The sequence below is a fragment of the Poecilia mexicana genome, unplaced genomic scaffold (assembly GCF_051168715.1).
Source record: "Poecilia mexicana isolate PSO_F unplaced genomic scaffold, ASM5116871v1 scaffold_20, whole genome shotgun sequence".
Taxonomy (NCBI): Eukaryota; Metazoa; Chordata; class Actinopteri; order Cyprinodontiformes; family Poeciliidae; genus Poecilia; species Poecilia mexicana.
Genome location: NW_028263389.1, coordinates 17,564,319 through 17,570,790, shown reverse-complemented (window position 1 = coordinate 17,570,790; position 6,472 = coordinate 17,564,319). Strand labels below are relative to the sequence as shown.

General features: G+C 37.6%; 1 long non-coding RNA gene across 5 annotated transcripts; it reads right to left on the bottom strand.

Annotated features, from left to right (window-relative positions):
* Window positions 1–552: 552 nt before the first annotated feature.
* Window positions 553–5,721, bottom strand: LOC148153437 (uncharacterized). 5 transcript variants are annotated; one of them, XR_015761670.1, is made up of 6 exons: window positions 5,664–5,721; window positions 5,529–5,592; window positions 4,990–5,457; window positions 2,676–2,741; window positions 1,031–1,088; window positions 553–948 (listed from the first exon to the last, which is right to left on the bottom strand). It is a non-coding gene; the product is annotated as an uncharacterized LOC148153437 (long non-coding RNA). The 5 variants fall into 5 exon arrangements; XR_015761669.1 differs by having other exon boundaries at window positions 553–1,088; window positions 4,990–5,324; window positions 5,391–5,457; XR_015761671.1 differs by having other exon boundaries at window positions 553–1,088; window positions 4,990–5,158; window positions 5,391–5,457.
* Between the last annotated feature and the right edge of the window lie 751 nt (window positions 5,722–6,472).

Here is a 6,472-nt window from a genome sequence, read left to right as displayed (position 1 = left end):
AATTTCTACAATATACGTTAATTAGCATAGCTTACAGAGTCTGATTATTATTACTATTATCCAGTTGCAACATTTGGCTTCCTGTTGCACCATGTCAGCCACTGTTCTGCGATATAAACATGGGCAAGGGTTGAATGTCATTTTGATTAAGTAAAAAGTCCTATTAACTATCAGTGATGTGTGATTAACCAGATGTGTCCTTGAACATAGTGACAGGTTCCACTGTAATAGTGACACTTTATAGTATATTCAATTGGCCATCTTGCTTGAATTAAACTCAGTCAAAAATATTCAGTGTTAAATGGATAACTAACCAATTACCATTGAATTTTTTTTTATAAACACGCATTATAAGTAACACGTTTTCAAAAAACTGTCATTGCCATCCCCCAAAACATCGGCACCAGTTGTGACAGCTCTGAAACATCCTGGACACCCAACGGCAGCTCTAGTGGAAGCCAGACTCAGCTGTTACAATAAGGTGCCGAAACCAATGGCATCCCTGATACCTGCTGTGTATTTGATTAATACAAAGACGAAAGGAGTCGGCTGGATTATTCAGAAGAACTTTAGTGAATAAATAGGATGAACGAATCATACATGATATACAAAACGTGTAGGAATTCAGCTAACACAAGTATTTCTGCGAAAAAAAACTCTTATTAAATTCTGTCTTCTTCGTCTGACTTTAAGTTCTTCTTCTACTAGTAATAAAGCATCATGGGATATGTAGTCCATTTGCCTAAGTCAGTGGCAACACTGACAGCTAGACCCGAAAACAGTGGCACTAATGGCAGGTGTCAGAGGAAGTGCCAGTACGAGGTACCGAGGTCAGCCGAACGCAGTGGCAGCACTGGCAGCTAGTCCCGAAAGCAGTGGCACTAGTGGCAGGTGTCACACCTGCCACCGGAAGTGCCATAGGTGCGGTGTCACGATTTGCGCTCGGCCCTGCTGACACAACTCAGACATTAGGCATTATAGAAATTAGTCAGCTTATAGAAACATTCTGGAGAGGATTTCTTCTACCAACCTGTCAGAAGAAATGTGTTGAAGTCATCATAACAGGCTTCAGTCACCAACATGAAGTACTAATGAAGAAAAAAAGAGGCAGCCAATGTCATTATTTATTATAATTATTATTTATAGAGACAAAAACATTTTGGCTTAGCTTTGCTCGCATAGATCAAACCACCGGTCCAGCACAGCCACTCTCCCCATTATGCCGTCTATAGCCGAAAACTTCAAGAAACGACTCCGCAGCTAAATAATGTTAACTCAAACTGCCTTTCTGACAGTTTTAATGTTTGTTTAACCACCCGACACCCCGTGCTACACCTGCTTGGCTAGCTTTAGCTGCTAACAAAAATAATAACCAAGGGTGCTCACGTCAAATCCTCGAGAGGTCCTGCAACTTTTCAATGCATCTTTACTCCAACAGACCAGGATCAGCTCTGAACGGACCTGCTAACCAGCTTTTCATTTGATTCAGGTGTGTTAATTGGAGCAGGGAAGCATCTGAAAGTTGCAGGATAGCAGCTCTCAAGGACTGGACTTGAGCAGTACTGTACTGAACAGTCGTACCGCGATATTCAAACAAATAAACTTACGTCAAACATAAGTTGATACTGTTGCGCAAACAGAAAGTTAATGCATTCATTAAAAATAATCAAAATCAAAAACCAGTGATTCTTGAGAATAGGGGCAAAACAGGTCCTATGGATAAAGCACAAAATCTGAATAAGATATACACAAAATGTAATTTTTTCAAATATCTGACTAAACTATCCTGGGTCATGTGAGCACAACAATGTACTGTATGTTTTCCTGGTGTTTGCTGAATATTTTTTTATTTCAAACATTGTAGTTGGTGAATGATGCCTGTAAAATCCCTTGTCCAGGAGCAGAACTCAATAATAGTTTAAATCAATTAAATACAAAAATTATACATTGACAATTAAGTATATAAATAATTATAAAAGTATCAATAAATTGAATTAAAAATAATTTGTAGATATTTTCCAACTCCGTTGACATTTGTCCCTAGTTTTTGTCAACACCGTCAGACAATGAAAAGAATGTAAAAAAAGAAAAAAAAATCAGGCATTTTTGGGGGGCACCAGAACTTCTGAGGACCCCATGACCTCTTCCTTTGCTAGGAGGGCTAGTTAGCTCTGGTTAGCTTATGTTATTCTTTAGTTTTTTCTTGTTTTATTCTTAAGTTGCTTGTCACAACCATGATGTGTCAACTCCATAAGTGACAATTTTCAAAACATTATTTGTCATATTTGCATACATAAAGTTGAGAAATAATTAAAAAAGGGAAAATTAAAACCCATTTGGTCTGTTCTCTAGAATCACATGATGATTTTAACATGGAACTTACCTTTTTTTTTTTTTAAATAGATCTTTATTGAGATACAGAATACATATCAGTATAAACGCAGCATATATTGTGGTATAATGTCCGCCAGGGAGTTGCAAACATTCAGACAATACATCACCATTACATTACATAAATGCATTAAAGAGAGAACATTAAAAAGACAACATAAAGACCAAAGTCTTTATGTTTACACCCTCAGGGGGTATAAATAAATTTCTGCCCGACAAAAACACACAAAAGTAAATCACTTATAGCCTCACAGCTATTAGATTTAAGAAGAAACTTTTGGTACCTCTGTAAAGGTAAGATGTCATAGAATGGTTTTCTGGTGTCAGCACCATTGTAGCTTTGACCTTGCCTGAAATATTAGGGACAAAATACAAAATATTTTGCATTTTTTGAACCTCGCCAAAATTTTCTTTGAAATAAACATTGCAAAACACTACCAAAATATTTATAGCACAAAAAAGTAGTACAGACTTTTAAATCTAAATGTTGTGTAAACGTATACCAAATTTGGACTCAATCAGATGAATCATATTTATTTTAGAATGGTATTAGTGAGAAATTTCTTAGGCGGAGAGGCCATTTTGGCACATTTATCCAAAAATGTCAAACTGTGCCAAATGTGTTTTTTACATCAATACTGGGGGTTTGTTAAAATTAAATAGCTTATTACCATCTAATGACACTTTCTACATATAATATAACCATTGGTCATGACATTTACCCCATTTATATGCAAAATGTACCATTGTGCACAGTATAATAATGATGAACTGAAAGCTCTTTGACTCCAAATAGAAAACTTTTATTGAAACAAGGTAAAACAGTCAAAAATACTTTATGAAGTAATTTCCAAGAGCAAATAAACAATTTTGAAAAATCCACCACCAAAAAAACAAAAAACAAAAAAAAAACAAGTTCAAGAATCATGAGAGGTGGGGGGAGGTTCAGCTCCATCTGAGCTTGATGGCTCGGCATCCACTTGACTATAAATAAAAAGTATTTGAAGAATTAGAGGTTTATTACAAAGTAATGAACCAAAGTAAACATGAAATCCTTACTAGTAAAATAAAACATATTTTAGTAAAACATAAACAAATAACCACATGGTTTTACTTCCTGCCGTTATTACAAGCATATAATCACAAAAATAAATAAATAGAACCAAAACATCAAATATTTTGTGTGAAATTGCGGGGGAAAACTTACACATCACCGAGATCAAGTCTGTCAGCTGTGTCCGGCTCTTCCTCCTCGTCCGAATCCCACCAGCTATCAGAAGAGTCTTCCAGCTCAACATCGCTCCGAAATATTTCTTCCAGCGCCTCCACATCGGACATCTTCCTCCGCGCCAGTGCAGTTGAACTAATTTTTGCATGAGTTAGCTCCGCTCATAGCAAATCGAAAAACCGTTGTTCATTTGCAGAAGGCACAAGTGAAATGAGAATTCTCACTGCACACAGCTTATTTGAATGCATCGAACTACGCCCATCGAAACCTATCCCAAAAAGAACCATTCACTGAGCGCATTTGAATAGGGAAGCTAGCGCACGCAGAGCGCAGACATTTAGATCGGGTTATGACGTTGCATAGCCGACATCTTGTGCCATGCTCCGAGAGTCTTTCCACTGTCTCGTGAAGCCACAAAATGGCCGTGATGATCAGCTGATCGGGTGTTTTCCGGGCAGTTGCGTCATCGCCCGAGGACCTTTATATCTCATCAGCTGTTTTTAAATGGCTCTAAAATCTTAACATTTTGGGCAAAACCTTTATGCGGAATAGTTTTTGAAACATTAAAGCCTCTTTTAGCGGATAATAAAAAAAAAATAAATTTAAAGGCACGTGGAGCCTTTGTTTACAGAGTGAGCCGAGGTCACGTGGCAGCTGGACCCATCTGTGGGTCCGTCGGGTTCTAGAGGCTTTGGGGAACTTGCCTTGATAAGCTCCAGACAAGACGTCATACTGCTGTCTCCCGTGCAAACACGTGACGTCACAGATACGTTGCGATTGTGGGGGCAACTCTTTAGCAAACACCATCTCTTTAGGGAAACTGACAAACCTATCTTTGAATTTGACTAAACAAGTGTCTAATTAAAATTGTATTTTTAACAAACACCAGCACTGGTATTCTAACATTTTTAATTATGCTCTGTAGATTTTGATTCATTCCCTAAAAGATTTATTATGGAAAGTATTTTTTCTTTCCGTTTAATATTGTCTTTAAATCCTGGTTCTCCAAGATGCAAATACAAATAAAATGTCTTTCCTGGGGGAAAAAAAAACAAAAAAAAAACAACTATATTGTACAATTATGTGGCAACCTGGGGGGGTGGATTTTCTTAGTATGAACCCAAATATAAAATATTAAAGGTTACGATGACCAACAACGCCACCTGGAATAAATCCAGGAAAATATAATGTAGTAAGGACACAGGTAAGTTCTACTGGAAATGAGGAGACAAGATTTAGAAAGTTCTACAAAATTTATTAAACTTCAAAATATCTTTAATTTCCAATAATCTGAAATTGAATGGTTAAAACAGTGAATACATTTGACAAGATAATAAAATGTCTAAATTTCAAAGGAAACTGAGGCTTACCGATGGGGGAAGTAGTGAGGGAAGGGGCAACATCCCGTGCAGAAAAAGAGGACCACCCTGGACACTACAAAACACGGCAAACAAAGAAAGAAAAAGGTGCTCCAACAAAACACACAAGTCAAGACACCGCCACCAGGGGTCACCACCGCCACCACAGAAGCCTCAGTCCCTAAAAGACAGACAAGAAAATGAAACAAGTAAAACAGAGATACAATAGCCCTACAATGTTGCACTTTATCCCCAGGGAAAGTGCAGATTAGTATTTTAAAACAATTTATAAGTAGGCAAAACAGCAGCGAGTGTCACTCCAGGTGCAATGCTGATGAGTCAGAAAGCTAAAAAGAATAGAGCAAATTATTAATACAACTGCTAACAAAACATAACTTGCAGCAGCTGCTTACCTGTGACCTGATAAATGACTGCACTGCCAAATAATCAGATCCCCAATTCCGCCTAGATGCAGTGCAACTGTAAGAAAACGCTATGTGAAGGTTTTGTTTACGTGGGGTAGACGCTACTTAGCCACGCTAAGCCCTTACCTTCCTGTCAGCAAATGAATGAACGGACAGATCGGTCCAAATATTGGAGGTGCAGCAAAGGAGGCTAAGCAGATAAACCAATTAGTATTAATAGCCATTATTAAAGCCGACAAACAATAAAACAGCCACGCTTACCCAGAACAGTGCAAACAAAGGAAGCAGATTCGGTTGACGTCACGACGCAAGCAGCCTCATGACAGGTGAAGGCTTGCTTATATGCAGCAGCTGAAATTGGCCTTAAAGTGGCAGCGCACCATTTATGCTGCTACAATTATTTTACGGTAGTTTACTGCCAGTCATCAGTCTTGATTGTGACAACAGAAGAAGACATCAAATTGACAATATCCTACCGTATTTTGGAATAACAGTATGTTACTGCTGGAATTCCACCGTAACTTTACAGCCATTTCTAAGAGTGTGGTTGTAACAGGAAAATGGTTTATTCAGTTTTTTCAAGGGACTAAAATGTAATCAAATGAAAATATATCCATAAGAAAAAACATTTCATTCTACTCTTAATTATGGAGTAGAAATTTAGTCACAATTTCTTGCCGTTTTTACAAAGTTTTCTAAGTTGCACTGATGTAAATAAATAAGCCAGACCTGATAAGTTACCTACTGTAGCAAGACCTGAATAAACCACTTTGACATCCAGACAGCGAGTGTCTGCTTGCTTTCACAGGCACATTTCCAGAGGTCAAAGGTTGTTCATGTTAACTGTGTGTTATCAGTGGTATGAAACAAAGAGCAGGCTGTACACACCTTTATCAAATTAGTATTTTTATAACTAAATGCAAGTAAACTATAATTTTATAAAATCCTGGTAATATAATTGCTACTAAAAGAATGTGGGAGGTTCACACATCCACTGCAGGTTGAAGTTTAACGAGCTGCAGGGAAGAGTTAACGTAGCGTTCGATTCCAAACTGAGGGGTCTTTTGTTC